The sequence below is a fragment of the Salmo salar genome, chromosome 21, assembly GCF_965601325.2.
Source record: "Salmo salar chromosome 21, fSalSal1, whole genome shotgun sequence".
NCBI classification, from domain to species: Eukaryota; Metazoa; Chordata; class Actinopteri; order Salmoniformes; family Salmonidae; genus Salmo; species Salmo salar.
Window position 1 is genome coordinate 46,676,490 of NC_138311.1, and position 20,996 is coordinate 46,697,485.

General features: G+C 43.0%; 1 protein-coding gene across 1 annotated transcript in view; it reads right to left on the reverse strand.

Annotated features, from left to right (window-relative positions):
• The window catches only part of LOC106582406 (ly6/PLAUR domain-containing protein 6), a 40,330-nt gene extending 20,243 nt beyond the window's left edge, over nucleotides 1-20,087 (reverse strand). The window contains exon 1 of the mRNA XM_014165498.3: nucleotides 19,818-20,087. The gene's annotated coding sequence lies outside the window, so the exon portion shown is untranslated. The remainder of the gene's footprint in view (nucleotides 1-19,817) is intronic.
• Between the last annotated feature and the right edge of the window lie 909 nt (nucleotides 20,088-20,996).

Below are 20,996 nucleotides of genomic sequence, written 5' to 3' on the forward strand. Positions count from 1 at the left end.
ACATCACGACGAGAACAAGTGTGTTCAGACAACTGATATGTAATAGTAGAATACTTTATATACAGGTAACTGCCAAAATAAAGGAAACACTTCAGTAAATGAGGGATACAGATTATATTGAAAGCAGGTGCTTCCACACCAGTGTGGTTCCTGAGTTAATTAAGCAATAAACATCCCATCATGCTTAGTGTCATGTATAAAATTGCCCATTATTTTGGCTACCATGGCTAGAAGAAGAGATATCAGTGACTTTGAAAGAGGGGTCTTAAAAGAGCATCAGGGGTTTAAAGTGTGTGCGTGCGTGCGTGCGTGCGTGCGTGTGTGTGTGTGTCTCAGTCACCAGATCTTATGGGAGATTCTGGAGCAGCACCTGAGACAGAGTTTTCCACCACCATCAACAAAACCAAATGATGGAATTTCTCATGGAAGAATGGTGTTGCATCCCTCCAATAGAGTTCCAGACACTTGTAGAATATATGTCAAGGAGCATTGAAGCTGTTCTTGTTCATGGTGGCCCAACACCCTATTAAGACACTTTATGTTGGTTTTTCCTTTATATTGGCAGTTACCTGTAGGTTGTCAAAGTTATCAGAAAAAAGGGGAATTCAAAAAAAATCCTGCATTTGCTGAACGGTGGCATTCAAGCCTGAACTAATCTCTACAATCACACAGACTCTTCCCTTCAGCAGCACACTAACCTGACTGGAGAGAACCATGTAGGATCATTTGTTAAGGTAAAGTACGTCAAGCCCCAAATGATACCAGCCCATCAGGTAAGGGTGCTCTCGAGCGGCTAGATGTTCTTTACCATTCGGCCTTCAGATTTGCCACCAATGCTCCTTATAGGACACAACACTGCACTCTATACTCCTCTGTAAACTGGTCATCTCTGTATACCCATCGCAAGAACCACTGGTCGATGCTTATTTATAAAACCCTCTTAGGCCTCACTCCCCCCTATCTGAGATATCTACAGCAGCCCTCATCCTCCACATACAACACCCGTTATGCCAGTCACATTCTGTTAAAGGTCCCCAAAGCACACACATCCCTGGGTCGCTCCTCTATTCAGTTCGCTGCAGCTAGCGACTGGAACGAGCTGCAACAAACACTCAAACTGGACAGTTTTATCTCAATCTCTTCATTCAAAGACTCAATCATGGACATTCTTACTGACAGTTGTGGCTGCTTTGTGTGATGTATTGTTGTCTCTACCTTCTTGCACTATGGGCTGTTGTCTGTGCCCAATAATGTTTGTACCATGTTTTGTGCTGCTACCATGTTGTGCTGCTACCATGTTGTTGTTATGTTGTGTTTCTACCATGTTGTTGTTATGCTGTGTTGTCATGTTGTGTTGCTACCATGGTGTGTTGTCATGTGTTGCTACCATGTTGTTGTTATGCTGTGTTGTCATGTTGTGTTGCTACCATGTTGTTGTTATGCTGTGTTGTCATGTTGTGTTGCTACCATGTTGTTGTTATGCTGTGTTGTCATGTTGTGTTGCTACCATGTTGTTGTTATGCTGTGTTGTCATGTTGTGTTGCTACCATGTTGTTGTTATGCTGTGTTGTCATGTTGTGTTGCTACCATGTTGTTGTTATGCTGTGTTGTCATGTTGTGTTGCTACCATGTTGTTGTTATGCTGTGTTGTCATGTTGTGTTGCTACCATGTTGTTGTTATGCTGTGTTGTCATGTTGTGTTGCTACCATGTTGTTGTTATGCTGTGTTGTCATGTTGTGTTGCTACCATGTTGTTGTTATGCTGTGTTGTCATGTTGTGTTGCTACCATGGTGTGTTGTCATGTGTTGCTGTCTTGCTATGTTGTTGTCGTAGGTCTCTCTTTATGTAGTGTTGTCTCTCTCGTCGTGATTTGTGTTTGGTCCTATATTTTTATTTTCATTTTAATCCCAGCCCCCGTCCCCGCAGGAGGCCTTTGGATTTTGGTAGGCCGTCATTGTAAATAAGAATGTGTTCTTAACTGATATGCCTTGTTAAATAAAGGTTCAATAAAAAAATACAAATAAAATCAGGGTTTGCCATTTGAATGCTATTAAAACATGTTGTTGACTGTGTTACAGTAACTGTGAGTACGATAACATGAGTATTGGCAACGCTCCACTGCAAACTGACGAGGGAAGTCATGAGGGATGGTTGGTCGAATAGTTTCTTTAGAAAACGACGTGTTAACATTCAACACCAGAATCAGTGCCTCTCAACTACACTTGTTCATTACAGCTCTCCTGTAAACACATACATCGTGTTATGCAATTTCTACTTCCAATTTGATGCCAGGAAAACCAACACCACCTATTTATTGAGCTAAGCGTCACAAAAAAAACAACACAAACCAACATATACAGGCTATGCAGAGTCCCGGCCCCATGTACCACACTGCCTCCTGGCCCTCTGGACACTGGGCTGTGGCACTCTGTAGCCACGCTGGACTGCACTGCCTCCTGGCCCTCTGGACACTGGGCTGTGGCACTCTGTAGCCACGCTGGACTGCACTGCCTCCTGGCCCTCTGGACACTGGGCTGTGGCACTCTGTAGCCACGCTGGACTGCACTGCCTCCTGGCCCTCTGGACACTGGGCTGTGGCACTCTGTAGCCACGCTGGACTGCACTGCCTCCTGGCCCTCTGGACACTGGGCTGTGGCACTCTGTAGCCACGCTGGACTGCATTGACTTTGCTCCCAGAGATGTTATCATGGTTGAAGGTCCACAGTGTATTCAGGGAGAGACCAAAGAGAGAGGTGTACATATCAACCAGCGGCAACCCTGACCCATTTCCTGTTTCCTGCTTCGGTCTGTCAACAGGGTAGACATTAGCAACTACTGTAGCAGGTAGCCAGACACATACATGAAGCATATTGACAGTACAGTAAAATCACTGTAGACACACTAAAGAAGAAAAACAACTATCAATAGACGTATGATAGATAAAGTTCAACAGAAACTACAAGTCTGACAAAAGTTCAAATACTTTTACTTAATCAGTTCGAGAGATGTGGTAAACACTAACTTGAAACCATTTTACTTACCTAAACTTAATGCGAACAGACACATTCTTGCATGACCTTACAGTATAAGCTCTAGGGCAAAGGGCTTTCTTTGTCAAGAGTTTCTTTACCACCAAGTCTGTCTTAGAACACGTATTTAGAAAATACCAGCATTCCAGACCTCCCCCATTTGGAGTGAAGTGATTACCTAATTCCATTATTTTCCCATATGGAATCACTTTCTCAGTAGCACATTAAGTCCTTAGAGGACTGTTGAGGTTCTAAAACAAGCCAGAGAAACCGTTGACTCGCCACAGAACTGACGAGGCAGATCAGATGTGTGTTTCTGATAGACTAAACTCTGCCTGAACCTCTACAACTCTGGGGAATACAAAAGAATAGCTCCTATATGAATGAGGAGAAAGCTAACGGACACAACCTCACAGGCATCCCATTGACATGGGGAGTGGGGACAAGGGTCTGGTTTCAACCTACAGGTCTCCACACGCCTGTGGACATCTTCTTTACCTCCATCTCTCTGCAAGGAGTCTAGATTTACATGTTACATGCTAATGCTTCTGTGTTGGGAGGTGACACTGTGACCTTGTCAGCAGGTGCCTGGCCTGATAAAGACCACTAGGACTTTGGAGGAGACAAATAGACAGGATTCTAACAGAAATGGAGAAGGATCGAGAAAGACACAGGGCGACTACAACATTGTAGATAAACTGAGGTCAAATGGATAACAGAATTACAAAGGAATTGCCTACAAATTGAGATAAAAATGACCACTAGCTAGAAGCTTCCCACAAACTATGGATGTTTGTATTGACCCTTTGATATGATTCTTGAAAATAGATTTCAAATGGCATTTGTTGTCGGTCTTCGTCTGTTTTGAGATCAGCACTAGGAATTTCTTTAACAGAGCTTCCTCTTCGATTAATTCATTAATAATCTTAACATGCTATCTGAGATAAGCATAGATCCTTGGTCAGACAGAGAGCATAAAAAAATTATTTAAAAAAATCTGAGAAACATTTTAATAAGTCATAATAATTAATGGGTGGTTGAGAAGGGCAACCTTTCAGTCAGGAAATTCTTGGATTGGAATTTCAATGGCACCTCCCTCTCTTAACCTCTGCCAGGTCGTCTGTCATAAGCTAAACTTGTCATGAAAACCTTCATACCTGCTGGCACGCGGTGCAAATGGAAGCTGTGGTCACTTGTTTGTATAAGGTTGGAATGTTCCCTTTTGTTCAACAGGTTTGAGGGCAGGGCTGATACACTGTTGGTTGGCAGATGGCACAGCCGTAGAGGTTATCACTTTGGAGGAGAAGAGGAAGAACCGACAGTCTCATTTCTTAGCTCTCATCTCATTTATTTACCTGTGTAGTATTTTTCACTCTCTCTTTATCCATTCCACAACACGGCCAGGATGAATCTCACCCTGAGGTGACAGGTTAAAGGGCAAAGCATCACACTCCAGCCTTTAACGCATTTTAGAGTGGTTGCATTTCCCCAACACTCTCCCTTTTAGTTTTTCACCAAAACAAGTGGCTGGACGGGGCAACCGATCACAGACTCGGGATTGTGGCTTTAAATGCAAATGCATAGGAAAAGGTGTGTATCTGGGAGAGTTTACGTTTAATTAGCCTGATGTGAGAGGTCAATAGGGAAGTAATGAACCAAAGCAGCCCTTCATCTTTGTAAGATCCCTCTCAGTGCCCCTCATGGCCCAAGGGGAGTAGTGAATAACTCCAGGTGGTTGTGGATATTGGAGGAGGGAAACATTAACACCACTCATAAACAAACAAACCCCATTCATCACACAACCTTAGTGAAATGTATTCTCTAGTTGTAGATCCACATACTGTAAGACACAGAATGACATTTGCCTTGCCTCCGTACAACTGGACACAATGTCATCCCATCCCATTCTCCTTTCAGATCAGTTGCCAAAGTCAGACCTCACGTTAATATTACTTTAGATATAAAAATCAAAACCCTGACCCAAAACGTTTCGGTTCAGAGCCTGAGCCTTCTAGTGGGTGAGAGCAGCAGAGTCCCTCTCTGTACTGCTGCAGGCATTGTAAGGCAATTAGTGAACCGCAACACCATCTCCTGGCCTGAGCAACGACCTGTGAACTGTGGTTCCTCCCTTCTGACTGAGCAGCACAAATGCAAATCACCAGCAGTCTTGTGACTCCGAGAACTGGTCTGATCAGATTCAGTAAGGGAGGGAGGAATGGAGAAGGTAGGGAGGGAGGACGGGAGAGAGGGGGGGAGAGAAGGAGGGGAGAGTGGTAAGGTAGTTACTGCAAGCTTTTCTTCCTGTGCTGTGTGCCTTTTACAGTTGTGCACATTTAAACCGCGTTGGACCCAGGGAGCAGAAGGGAATAAAATATGATAAAAGTTATTATTATAGCATAATAAGCCCCAGTACATGCAACAGTAGGAGGGGTTGGCCTGAACTTGCCTGCTCTGCTGAAAAAAAGCTCAACAAATCTATGCAGTATGAAGACCTTTTGTCCCTTAACAAATCCAATTATGCTATTCTCTCAGACTGATTCAGAGTAACAAAGTAAAGCTGATTAAACGTAGGGCTGACAACCACAGTCGAGACAAACCCCCATTGATCCAAAAGAGCCAGAACAATGCTTCACCAACGACCATCCCTCTTGTCATTTGCCATATGGCAGCAGCCAACGAAGCCCTGGCCCCTTGGTAGCCTACCCACAAACATGTTGCATTCCACATGGCACCCAGTATTCCCTATAACGTTTACATATTTTGCATTACTTGTCTCATACATACTGCATTCTATCCTATTCTACTGTATCTTAGTCTATGCTGCTCTGACTTCGCTCATCCAAATATTTATATATTCTTAATTCCATTCCTTTAATTGAGATGTTTGTGTATTGTTGTGAATTGTTAGATATTACTGCACTGTTGGAGCTAGAAACACAAGCATATTGATACATCCGCAATAACATCTGCTAAACACGTGTATGTGACAAATAAAATGTATACAGTGCACTACTTTTGACCAGGGCTTATAGAGCTCTGGTCAAAAGTAGGGCACTCTATAGGGAATAGGGTGCCATTTGGGAAGCAGACTGGGAGTCAGATCGGATCAGAATCACTGGCTGGCTAATTGAAATCCTACATGCGACCAGCACAACCCTAATTCAGCAGTTTTCTTTTGAAGTGCTCCAAGTCAGTTGTATAACTTTCTAATCCCCATCTCGACCGCTGGCACATACGAAGATCCAGAGGATTAGCCATGTAGCTGGTACTCATGGAGGGAACAGGCTGCTGGCTACAGCCTACAAATGCCATGGCCAGGAATAAAGGGTGTCCACTCTACAATAATAAAGCAGCAGAATGTCCCCTGCCTTGGCCTTACCATGACATGGGATCTGCCTAGGTACTCCTTTTAAACCAGACTTACTGTAAGTCACATGATGATAGACACAAGCTATGAGATGTGCAGATTTACCACAGTAGGGTGAAACTGTCTGGGACTGTAATAAGAGAGTGTCAGGACACTTGATCAAATGAAGACTTAATTAGGATTGTATGGCTCAACAGTTTGGGAATATAGTCATTATAGTCAATGCCTGTTTGTGTTGGTGTATACAGTTTATTAGGTACACCACCCTGTTCACGAAAATGGTTCACTCCTTTAGACACGTGGCTTGCTATATAAAGCAGGCACACAGGCATCGAGGCATTCAGTTACTGTTGGATTGAACGTTAGAATGGGCAAAACGAGTGACCTAAGCGACTTTAAGTGTGGTATGATCGTGGGTGCCGGGCGCGCCGGTTCCTGTATCTCAGAAACGGCTGACCTCCGGGGATTTTCACGCACGACAGTGTCTAGGGTTTATAGAGAATGGTGCAGCAGACAAAAAACACCCTGGCATCGGTAGTTCTGTAGGCAAAAACAGCTCGTTGATGAGAGGTCGAAGGAGAATGGCAAAAATCGCGCACGCTAACAGGCGGGCTACCACAGGCAAATAACAGTTCAACAGTGGTGGGGCAGAACGAAAGTCCTATCACCTAAAAACAAGAATAATCAGCTCCAGTGGGCACACAATCACCAACACTGGACAACTGAGGAGAGAAAAAACATTGCCTGGTCCGACGAATCCCAGTTCCTGTTGTCAGGATTTGGCATAAGCAGCATGAGTCCATGGCCCCATCCTGCCTGGTGTCAACGGTACAGGCTGGAGGCAGTGGTTTAATGGTGTGAGGAATGTTTTCCTGGCACACGTTAGGTCCTTTGATACCAATTGAGCAACGTTTCCATGCCCCGAAGAATTCAGGCAGTTCTGGAGGCAAAGGGGTGTCCAACCCGGTACTAGATGGGTGTACCTAATAAACTGTTCCATTCAATTGCTAGTGAGTAGGCTAGTTATATACAATATGAAGACAAGACACCACTCCATTTAAAGGAGCAGGGAACTTTCAACTGTGGAGTTAATGTTTTAGGGCCTTCTAGAAAATAAAGGAATGCTCCAAGTGCAATGCGATCAAAGCTTCCTTTACTTTTAACTTCATCCCATTAAAATATGATCAGTATGCATTGAAGTATTTAGGCCTACATAAATCACATTAACTCAAATGCTGTCGTGACATCACACAACAAATACCAGGCGAGCAATCCTCCTAATCACAGGGTCATTTCCCAAATGTCTAAATAATGACCTTTATCCTGACATTCTGTGTTTTCTGGCCTGTAGCTGTTGCTTTTTTTTCAAACAAAGCTTGTAAATTTGCCTGCATTTCTTCAGGGCAAAACAAGTCATTCTGTGTTGAGTCCAACTAAAAAGAAAATGTGGGTGTCCTTTAGTATCGAATCATGTTTACAACCTACACATAACCTATGAATATGAAAACAGTAAATATATTATGATCATTAAGAAAATATACAAATATGAGCAGGATTAAACAAAGTTCTATAGGAATGTGAACTTCATAACATCAAAAGAGGGTGAAACAGAATACTTTTTAATATCTCACGTGTGACTGTGACTGGGGTTTGATGGGAAACAGAGGGGCTGAGGGGGGGTAATGTACCCAGTAACAGCTGTAGAAGCTTCGGACTCAGAGAGAGGGTCTGCAGGGGAGGACCTGATCCCTGTGAACTTGATGACAACATGGGTCCAGTTGAAAGTCAACATAGGAGCTAATTGGGATGTATCTCTTTTGTTTTAATAGAGGTACAGTACACAGGACGGGACAAACCTCCCTGCTCAGTGACAAAATCATTTCACAGCACATGTGCAGGGAATGGACTGGTGACTTTAAAGGTTTAATTAGGAAAGCTCCTCTTGGGTGTTCCCCAGGTAGATGGATAAATGTACAGTACAGCTTTTCAGTTTCAGCAAGCTGAACAGCTATAAAACTGGACTGGTTCTGATTTTGTTTGAGATTGATTGAACATTTGAGGCCAGTGCTGAGGCTGGGCCTGCAGTAAGAGACAGACGACACGACCCATATAAACAACCCGTTAACTGTCAATAAAAGACAGTCCCCCCCCCCCCCCCCCGTATATATTGTTATTTTTTACTGCTGCTCTTTTAACTACTTGTTACTTTTATCTCTTATTCTTATCCGTATCTTTTTGAAACTGCACTGTTGGTTAGGGGCTCGTAAGTGAGCATTTTACTGTAAGGTCTACTACACCTGTTGTATTCGGGGCATGTGACTAATACAATTTCATTTGATCTTTCCAAACAAAACTCAACAAATCTCTGGTTCTCCGATTTACTCCCTAGCAGCCCGTGGAAGTAACGCTGAAGTTACAGGAGATCTTACAGGTCTGCTCGAATTGTGACGATCTGAGCTCCCAGAGAACTCATTTCTCTCAGTAAATATGACAGGTTTAGGACCACATTTTTCTCCTTTCTTCCCAACAAGAGTCTGTCATAAAAAAGCACACAATTAGACACGGTGCTTCAGCTTTAAACAATATGTTCTGTAAAGGCCTGACTTCAAAGTCAGAATGACTGGCCGCTTCGTTTGGAAGAAAATGACCATGTAACCTGAGGAAAATTGGACTGATCGATTCACAGTCAGGAAATATAGTTTCAAGCGTTCAATTGAAGATGGGCTTAAGTCTTAGAGACAAAAAAAAAACGTTTAATGTTACATTTTACTATTGGAAGTGCTCAGGTCCTGGAAGGGAATTATTATTTTACTCACGGAAAGAACAACTGTGATTATTGTAGTATATCCACACTTAGGAATTCAATAAACAGAATGTAAAACAGGAAATGGCTTCATAGAAAGGAAATGAATGATCCTCTCATTATTTGAGTGAGTTTTATTGCTTGCTTTCCCTTTGCGTGCCAGAAACATGTGTAACTTTTCAGAAAAAAAACATGGATACTCCTAGTACTACTACAAAGCATGATTTATGCATAGGACACCACCCAATCACATTCATGGAATAAAAGTGCTGAACTTCAAAGAAATATCATCAAACGACATATCTCAAGAGACGTGCTTGTATCTCTGGTTGTAGATAGAAGAACCGTGCCCGTTTACGCTCTGTTCCATTCAAAGGGTTGAGCAGGGTGATGAACTTGCCTGCATACTAAAATGGAGGTTAATCAGCGGTTCTTCATACTTCACTGCAATGCAAATGAACATCGCTACACTCTGTGATGAGAAAATTCACAGCATGAAACCACCCAGATATCAAAACACAGAGAATTCATATCAGTTGAATATTTAGGATATGCCACTCGGTTGCTACAGCAGAATATGGTAATCAAGCATCCTAACCCCAATATACCAGGACAAAAAGAGACAGCAGGTTCACCCCAAGATGGAAGCCTCTTCCAGGCACACAGTGGCGTGAGGGATGCGGTGTGGACAAATCAAATACATCTGTTTTCATGAAACCATTCGGAAAGATGCCAAGGGTGTCACGCCCTGACCTGAGAGAGCCTTTTTTTATGTCTCTATTTATGTTTGGTCAGGGTGTGATTTGGGTGGGCATTCTATGTCCTTTTTTTCTATGCTTTGTATTTCTTTGTTTTAGCCTGGTATGGCTCTCAATCAGGGACAGCTGTACATCGTTGTCGCTGATTGGGAGTCATCCTTAGGCAGCCTGTTTTCCTTTGGGGTTTGTGGGTAGTTGTTTTCTGTTTTGTACATTTTGTGACCTGACAGAACTGTTGGCTGTTGTTCATTTTCTTGTTTGTTTGAAGTGTTTCTTATTATTAAAACATTAATATGAACACTCACCACGCTGCGCTTTGGTCCCCTTCTTCTACAGACGACAAGCGTTACAAAGGGGTGGTGATTAGAATCAAAATCTGAAACTGAACTGAACTCTACAAGGACACACCCCTCTGCAGCCATGGAAAATCCTAGGAAAACCCTGCCAGTGGTTTTCTATGAACTAATATACTGACTACACCGCCATCGCGATCATGACTACGCAGGTTAAAATACCAAAATCAACTGTGAATCAATTACATTCATTTCGGGGCAGGTCGAAACACATGAAACATTCATGTTGCTAGCTAGTTACTCCTGGAAGATGAACATTGGGTTGTTATTTTACCTGACATACATATGGACCTCTTTGTATCTGGTTCCTTTTTGTATTCGGAACTAGAAGCACAAGCATTTCGCTACACTCGCATTAACATCTGCTAACCATGTGTATGTGACAAATACAATTTGATTTGATCTGGTGTCATACAAAATCATGTGTTTCTCTTCCACAACGATTAATCCACAGACAAAAAAAGTAAACCTAGTCAGTTTTTAGTTAATCCTTAATTATAAACTGGGTGTTTCAAGCCCTGAATGCTGATTGGCTGACAGCGTATGACGTAAGGCGTATGACAAAACATTTATTTTTACTGCTCTAATTACATTGGTAACCAGTTTATAATAGTAATAAGGCACCTCAGGGGTTTGTGATATATGGCCAATAAACCACGGCTAAGTGGATAAGGGCTGTGTCCAAGCACTCTGCATTGCGTTGTGCATGAGAACAGCCCCTAGCCGTGGTAAATTGGCCTATATATCACACCCCCTCAGGCAGTATTGCTTAATTATAGGGTGTCCACCAACGCTGCCCAGTGTGAGTGAAATAGTGCTTTGGTGATGACATTTCCCTTCCTTATGTTATAAAATACATTTCACCAAGACAAATATGATTATTGATGTTCTGAATCGTCCAGTGGGGTCTTCCTCTCACATATCATTAACATTAAATCCAAAAAGTCCGATTTCATAATATATCCTACATTATTACCCTGGGTGGTTGGAGCCTTGAATACATTTTGTGGTCGTCGTCGTCATCAAAGTTGTTCCCGTGGGTCGCAAAAAGCAAAATTAGAATGAGACGACCTGAATTAAATGTTAAAGTCTTTGAAAATAAAAAGCTTGGTATATGCTCAGTGCTCTGTTGACATTTCATACAGGCACGCCTGTTTTTGTGCGAAATCGAAAATATGAACATCTCAAAATCATCATCCCTCTTACCTCTATATTGTTTTATGTCCTGCGGATTCCAGAAGAAAGATGAGTTCGACAGGAAAGTGAGCCTGTCAGGTAGCTAGTAGCCCAGAATCAAGCTGACACTATTAGAAAAAAGGGTTCCAAAAATATTATTCGTCTGTCCCCATAGGAGGCCTCTTTTTGGTTCCAGGTAGAACCCTTTTTGGTTCCAGGTAGAACCCTCTGTGGAAAGGGTTCTAAATGGAACTCAAAGGGGTTCTACCTGAAACCAAAAAGGGTTCTTCAAAGGGTTATCTTATGAGGACAGCCAAAGAGCACTTTTAGGTTCTAGATAGCACCTTTTTTTCCTAAGAGTGTAGCTGACATGATGCAGTTTTCCTGATTTCAAACCACTTTTTTTTCTCTGGCCTCCATTGATTTAGTCACCCTAATTCTGGCCATTCACAAGGATAAAAACTCCAAGAACTTATGAACTGATTATGATAATAGACATGAGGTTTGGACCACTGGATTTCTTATAGAATTATCTACACGGTTAACATATTATTTTACACATTGGTCAAAATCAGGGGCGCAACTTTGGGCAGTGGAAGGGACATAATTTGTAAAATAATTTTTTTGGGGGGTGGGGTAAACACTCCAAACATCCTCCCTGGCCACTCGGAGGCGTCCACATGGTCCTATAGCACACCATTGCCTCGTTTTGGATCACATTCCAATGATAAAACTAGGAGCCAAAAATGCAATTTCACACTGCACACCTCTTCCCCCTGTCCCCAGTGAAAGTTGCGCCCCTGGTCAAAATATGCATCTTGATTGGACACTGTTTTAATTATTCTCTCCTCGTTGGTGTTTCATGTATCCATATGGGTCTGTATCTTCCTGATATCCAATAAGGAAGGGACCTGCAGCGCGCAGAACGGCTCTAACAGAACCATGTTGGGTATACAGACGCCTGTTCACTTGCGTGAGCTGTACGGGTGAAATGATTGTATAACATGTATGTGTAAATGTATTTTGCAACGCTCGCGCACGCAATGTGTCCAGTGGGGTTTGCATGTAACTCTACAATAAAAGTCTCCCCAGGAAAAATAGAATTCAAATCCCTCTGTCGTCACTGGGCCCGAGACATGAGTGCACACTGCACACCCATGCCCTTATGATTCCACTAGAGGTTAGAGGGGTTTCTGCCCTGGCGGTACGGAGCGTCGGAGCAGTGACCGAACAGAAACATCTGGTAGTAAAAGTCATCCATGCAGTTAAGCTTCCACAAACTTTGCTGAATAATTCCCAGAAAGCAGCATTATCAGTATGTCAGACTACAGGAACACACAACAGTTACAGGGAACCACATAATCTACAGTAATCGTTGTTTAACACGCGTAGGCTACAGATTACAATTAAAGTACTGTCCTCAAAAATACAGGAACTGTATGCATTTTAACACGCGTAGGTTATAGATTACAATTAAAGTACTGCCCTCAAAAATACAGTAACTGTATGCATTTTAACACGCGTAGGCTACAGATTACAATTAAAGTACTGTCCTCAAAAATACAGTAACCGTATGCATTTTACACGCGTAGGCTATAGATTACAATTAAAGTACTGTCCTCAAAAATACAGTAACTGTATGCATTTTAACACGCGTAGGCTATAGATTACAATTAAAGTACTGTCCTCAAAAATACAGTAACTGTATGGATAATTTGATTGAGAATAATCAAAAGAGCCATCTTAAACCTGATTGGACTAATTTGTGAATGATCTGAGTATTACAGACGCCCTGGAGGAAAACCCAGACCGAGCTATGGAGCAGGCCATCTCATCTCTGACCCTGATCCTGTTGACAGTCTCTCCTCAGTGACACTCCGACTGGAGAGTAGGGAGTACCCTACATTACACGCCCAGCCTCTGAGGTAATGCAGACAGAAAGCCTCTCTCTCTCTCTGCCCACGGGGCTGGCTGAAGGGTTAATACTGGTTTGAACTGGTTTAAACATCACTATCATAGCTCGGAACTCAGATCTCGCCCACCACTAACCTCTGCTATGAGCAGTGACCCAATTGAACATCATGGCGATGACAAGTGTGCAACTTTGATTTGCGAGGACTGTGTGAGGGCAGCTGAGAAGTGCCTGAGTCTCCTTGTGGATTATTTCTGTATAATGTCTTTCAGTCCAGAGAGAGAAAGAGAGAACACAAACATACCCCACAGAGCCCCAGGACAGCAACACAATTAGACCCAACCAAATCATGAGAAAACAAAAAGATAATTATTTGACACATTGGAAAGAATTAACAAAAAAACCGAGCAAACTACAATGCTATTTGGTCCTAAACAGAGAGTACACAGTTGCAGAATACCTGACCACTGTGACAGACCCAAACTTAAGGAAAGCTTTGACTATGTACAGACTCAGTGAGCATAGCCTTGCTTTTGAGAAAAGTCGCCGTATGCAGACCTGGCTCTCAAGAGAAGACAGGCTATGTACACACTGCCCACAATATGAGGTGGAAACTGAGCTGCACTTCCTAACCTCCTGCCCAATGTATGACCATATTAGAGAAACATATTTCCCTCAGATTACACAGATCTCCAAAGAATTTGATAACAAATCCAAGTTTGATAAACTCCTATATCTACTGGGTGAAATACCACAGTGTACCATCACAGCAGCAAGATGTGTGACCTGTTGCCACAAGAAAAGGGCAACCAATGAAGAACAAACACCATTGTAAATACAACCCATATTTATGTTTATTTATTTTCCCTTTTGTACTTTAACTATTTGTACATCGCTACAACACTGTATATAGACATAATATGAAATTTGAAATTCTTTTATTCTTTTGGAACTTATGTGAGTGTAATATTTACTCTTCACTTTTTATTGTTTATTTCACATTTGTTTATTTATTTCACTTGCTTTGGCAATGCCAATAAAGCCCCTTGAATTGAAAGAGAGAAAGAGAGAGCAGAGAGAGGAGGAGAGAGAGAGACCGATCCTGACCAAATATATGTGTGTGTGTGTGTGTGTGTGTGTGTGTGTGTGTGTGTGTGTGTGTGTGTGTGTGTGTGTGTGTGTGTGTGTGTGTGTGTGTGTGTGTGTGTGTGTGTGTGTGTGTGTGTATATATATATAGAAAAAGGCTACCCAAAGAGGAGGGTCTATGTGATCACTGCACGACATGGGAGGTAGAGACAGATGGTGCACTTTCCCTCTACTGTGATAAATACTCCTCAATAACATAATCTTTTTCCAAGAAATATCTCAATCAATTCCCAACTTCTGTCCATTTACTAATGACATAAAGCTGGGAATTATTCTGGGTGAGGGAGGAACCGCAAATATTATAAACCCAGACGACGCTGGGCAAAATGTGCGCCCGCCCTATGGGACTCCCAATCATGGCCGGATGTGATACAGCCTGGATTTGAACCAGGGACTGTAGTGATGCCTCTTGCACTGAGATGCAGTGCCTTAGACCACTGCGCCACTCGGGAGCCCTTGAATATATGTATATGATTGCCATAGCCTGAGGGACATCCCATGACCAGTAATTCCCTGAAGTATTTACATTGTATATAACTGACAGTAATACATAGTGTAATCATCATCATGTTGTTGTTTATTTATTAGCCATTATTTCTTTTTATAATCGTATTTTCTTTAATTACATTTATCGAGCGAAGATTACAGAATACAACTGCACTAGTGTTGTACCTGTACACATGATTATATGTACCATTACTACTACTACTACTGAAATGAACTGGATTTCCTTATACTCATTGCATTGTACTTTATTTACTGAAATACTGTACCACTATACTGCTTTGGCAATATCTACAAATTGTATTTCATACCAATTAAGCAATCTGAAAACAAATTCAAGAGAGGGAGGAGGAGAAAGCAGACAGAGAGAGCAAGAGAAGGAGAGAGCAGAGAGAAAGAGCAGAGAGACAGAGAGAGAGAGAAAGAGAGAGAGAGGAGAGAGCAAGACAGAGACAGAGAGAGAGAGAGCAGAGGGAGAAGGAGAGAGCAGACAGAGAGAGAAAGAGGAGAGAGCAGAGGGAGAAGGAGAGAGCTGAGAGAGAAGGAGAGAGCTGAGAGAGAAGGAGAGAGCTGAGAGAGGAGAGCTGAGAGAGGAGAGAGCTGAGAGAGGAGAGCTGAGAGAGAAGGAGAGAGCTGAGAGAGAAGGAGAGAGCTGAGAGAGGAGAGCTGAGAGAGGAGAGAGCTGAGAGAGGAGAGCTGAGAGAGAAGGAGAGAGCTGAGAGAGAAGGAGAGAGCTGAGAGAGAAGGAGAGAGCTGAGAGAGAAGGAGAGAGCTGAGAGGAAAGCTGAGAGAGGAGAGCTGAGAGAGAAGGAGAGCGCTGAGAGAGAAGGAGAGAGAGAAGGAGAGAGCTGAGAGAGAAGGAGAGAGCTGAGAGAGAAGGAGAGAGCTGAGAGAGAAGGAGAGCGCTGAGAGAGAAGGAGAGCGCTGAGAGAGATGGAGAGAGCAAGAAGGAGAGAGCTGAGAAAGAAGGAGAGAGCGGAGAGAAGGAAAGAGAGAGAGCAAAAGAGAGTGAAAGAGAGAGGAGAGAGCGAGAGGAATGGAAAACTGCTGTTTCTTTATCTGTCTGCTGATTAACTACCAGACATGCTCTGGTCTGCCATCCAGGTCTACACCAGGAAACAGGGTGGCATATTCCACAACGACTCCCCGTGTCCGTGCGAGAGAGAGAGAGCGCGCACTATCACCACTCTCCTGTTTTTTCTCCAACAGCATCTTGTTACTGGGGCTAAATTACTGCAGCTAACTCAGATACTGTAAACAGCAGGGAGAACCAATTTATCACTGAGAAAACAGTCAACACAGCATTCTAGCAAGACCAACATAGAGTTGAAAGCACTGACAGTGTACTTTAACAGGCCTGGTTTATCATGTGTTTGAAGGCAAAAAGGGACGGACCAAAGACCATCAGGCACGTTACACAAGCCATCCATCAACCTGGCAGGGAGGCTCAGCAGCGGACCTGTCTGTCCCAGGACATGACTGAGTGAGGGTTACTACAGCAGCCCATTACCATCCTCCACCAGCACCATACCTGCATCTTCCAGCCAGGTAACAACCCCCATCCCCCATCCCCTGCCAGGAGCCACCGAGGATAACGACCAGACAGCCTGCATCCTGTCTCCACATCCTTGTTGTTATTAACCACGTCTCAAATTACACCCGGGGGTGTCTCACCGTCCCCCATTCCTGGTCCATCACACCACCACATACAACTACACCCCCCCCCCCAGGTGGCACATCTGTCTCTGCCCAGCCGCAGCACCACGCTGACCGGTGATGATGTCACAATTGGTGACCGGGAGCACTTTCCATCAGAACACCACATAATGGACTGTGTCCAAGCTAATGAGGAGGAATAGTGTGGATAGAGGAATAGAGTGGATAGAAGAATAGAGTGGATAGAAGAATAGAGTGGATAGAAGAATAGAGTGGATAAAGGAATATAGTGGATAGAAGAATAGAGTGGATAGAAGAATAGTGTGGCTAGAAGAATAGAGTGGATAGAGGAATAGAGTGGATAGAAGAATAGAGTGGATAGAAGAATAGAGTGGATAGAGGAATAGAGGAATAGTGTGGATAGAGGAATAAGGTGGATAGAGGAATAGGGTGGATAGAGGAATAGAGTGGATAGAGGAATAGGGTGGATAGAGGAATAGGGTGGATAGAGGAATAGGGTGGATAGAGGAATAGGGTGGATAGAGGAATAGGGTGGATAGAGGAATAGGGTGGATAGAGGAATAGGGTGGATAGAGGAATAGGGTGGATAGAGGAATAGAGTGGATAGAGGAATAGGGTAGATAGAGGAATAGGGTGGATAGAGGAATAGGGTGGATAGAGGAATAGAGTGGATAGAGGAATAGGGTGGATAGAGGAATAGAGTGGATAGAGGAATAGGGTGGATAGAGGAATAGAGTTGATAGAGGAATAGGGTAGATAGAGGAATAGAGTGAGTGCACACAGTGTGTTGTGAAAGCTGTTGTGAAATCAATTGCCATGTTTTTCAAACTGTATAACTGTCTTAATTGTGCTGGACCACAGGAAGAGTACCTGCTGCCTTGGCATGAACTAATGGGGATCCATAATAAATACAACATTAGTGCACTATGAAGGGAATAAGGTGCTATTTGGGACGCATCCTTAGTTTACTGGAGGACCTTTCATCTCAAAAACAAATGAGTCATCCTATGTAGTTTTGCTGATGGCCTCCCAAACAAAAGCATGCAGAGCCCCAACTCACAAGCCACACGGTTATCAATATGAGCCAGACTACTGATGGTTCTTCACACTGAATTAAACACACTTATCCTCTTATTCTGATCACATATCACTTCATATACTCCTCTATTCTGATCACATATCAGTTCATAAGGTCGTCGTTGGTCGTCGTTGGTGATGATGTGCTAGGGATTTCAACTAGTTGCACAGATTGTTGAGAAGGGCTTTTTCAATTTTTTTCCTTCCATGTATTGTTGTCCTTATCTAACCGTTGACACAGATGAAACCTCAGGGAAAATACCATACTGGGTGATAAAGGGCTCTATGCTACTATAGGAGGACAACAACATCTCATAGTTTCCCTTCTAAATTCTTCCTATTTTGGATAAACGTCTATTTTTGACACAATAATTCTGCTTGTTTACAGGGTTAATTTCATGTGGTGACAGGGTTAAAACAGAAACAACTCAAAAGGTTAAGAGTTTAGGCATGAATTCCGAGTGGTTAAGGTTAGGGCTATGGTTTGGGGAAGGGCTTTAAAAAAGTATTATAAAAAAACAACTCGCTATTACCATCAAGTATCATCAGGTATTCTCACGGCTTGCTAGAGCATTGTGAACTGCAGTGGCACAGTGGTCTGAGCAGCGAGCTTTGGCTCCGAGCATCACGAGCTCGTGCCCAGTGCTGGTCAATCGTTTTCCTTTTTTTGTTGTGAGCGCTGAGCAGGACGTTCTCAGGACCTTTTCAAATGTCCGAAATCAAAGTATATTTCCAGTGATCAGGCTGAGGAGGGACCCTCTTTTCATCAACAGACATTTTTCTCTGACCACCAGATTTTAGTGGAACTCATACATGGCATAAATGGGTACAGGGATGCACAGAAAAGTGATCTGAGCCAAACTGACAGGACTACCACCATAGTATGAGCACACAGAGGGGAGCAGCCTAGCAGGAGGACGGAGGAGGGAGGAGGAGGGAGGAGCAGGGCTGACCAGGGGGAGTAACCTCTGACTGCAGAATATGGAGCAACGAGAGAGACCACTCCCAAACAGATGCACTAAAATCCACATAGCAACAGCAGCAACACCCCCCCCCCGTGAACAAAGCCCCCTTCTCTCCACCACTGAGGGTGTTACGTACAACCCAAAACCTCTGGCCTCCATGGATGCATCTGTCTGGGGGTAGGGTAAACACTGTACATGGACAAGACAAGGGTATGGGAGCCTCCATGCACATGTTAGTCTACATTAACCTCCATTGTAATATTGGGTTCCTTTTCCACAGTGGATTAGGACCCTGTAATACTGACCAAACGTGTGAAATTGAAGCTGTATGCATGGCATAGCACTGCACACAGAGGGTGGTGTGTATTTAGTACAATCTGACAGGGGTGTGTTGTGGTCCAAATGGAGCTCATAGTGTCTACTCCTTGAATAAACCAACCTCTTGATTTAGGAATATAACATGTGCAAAACGTAGAAATTAGGTAATTATTGTGTAATAATAACGGTAACTAGTAATCTGTAGCCTAATAATTATCTTGTGGAGAATCAAACAGTCCTCTTTTGTTCAGGGAGTATCATTTGTTAATATCAAACACAAAAACAGATTTTCAAATATATTTCACATTATAATCAAATAGAACGTCTCATTTTAATCAAATGACAGGTTACATTTTCTCCACCCATATAGGAAGTATTATTCATGTAGTCATTGGATCATATTTCTTCTCTCTATTCTGGTTATCATGTTATAATCGTGACTCCTGACAGGAGGATGGGGGTCAAAGTGGGTCAACAAGAAGCGTATTACCACAGAAACTCAACACAAAAACAGTACGCACTACATATAGTATCATATTGCACTAGGCTTTTCTATTCCTGTTGTACTATGCATTTTCTTTCTCAAATTATAAATCATGTAAATGTATCCAAAGCCTTCTTGGTGGGGGGGCTCCGTTCGCATTATATGCCACGGCATAGCCACTCGTATTGTCGCTTATTGATCCCATGTGTATTTGCGGTTCCTAAATAAACGAAACACTTTACTCACCAGGAATTCCTCCTGCAGCCTTCAAACTTCGCCCCAGGTCCAAGCTTTTGAATAGTCCACGGCTCTAAAACAAACATACACTCCTCCGCTTGTTGGCTTTTCGCGTTAGGTCGGTGTATTAGCTACGTATGTGAGTCTTTGAGCGTCTTGGAAAGGGAAAAAGCTGCATTAGTTGACGGGTTATTGGGATGATTTGCAACGCCGATCCTATCAGAGGTTGCGGGAGGCGTGTTCAATACCGTCTGGGACTGTCCCAATAGGCTGCGCACCTCGATATTAGGAATACATTGAAATGAGGCAGACAGACAACACACTTTCACTTATCCCTTATTCTTCCATTAAAGTAATATTTCTGTCGTCTTTGAAGTGCAACCAATACTTTTCTTTCAAAAATATAGGCCAATCAATATTTCTGTGTCCATCTTCTCCAGTTTGTCGGCAACATCAGAACTAGAGTGAAGGCTATTGTTCATTGCAGCCCACATTAGCATGATGTCAATTTCATTTTAAATTGTGTATTTTAGTATTGATAAAAAAAACGTTGATGACTCATTATTTTGTGGATCAAATCAAATATTATTTGTCATATATTTCGTAAACAACAGTGAAATGCTTACTTATGGGCCCTTCCCAACAATGCAGAGAAAATATAGAAACAATTGTATCAGAATGAATAAATCCACAATGAGTAACGATAACTGTTATGGGAAGCCTCCATTCTTCTGGGAAGGCTTTTCACTAGATATTGGAACATTGCTGCAAGGACTTGCTATCTTGCCACTTGCTCCCGAGTGGTGCAGCGGTCTAAGGCACTGCATCTCAGTGCTAGAGAAGTCACTACAGACCATGGTTCAATTCCAGGCTGAATCACAACCGGCCGTGATTGGGAGTCCAATAGGGCGACGCACAATTGGCCCAGCGTCGTTCAGGTTTGGCCGGGGTAGGACGTCATTGTAAATAAGAATTTGTTCTTAACTGACTTGCCTAGTTAAATAAAGGTTCAATTAAAAAAACAAGAGCATTAGTGAGGTTAGGCACTGACGCTGGGCGATTAGGCCTGGCTCGCCGTCGGTGTTCTAATTCAATCCAAAGGTGTTCGATGGGATTGAGGTCAGGGCTCTGTGCAGGCCAGTAAAGTTCTTCCACACCGATCTCGACAAACCATTTCTGTATGGACCT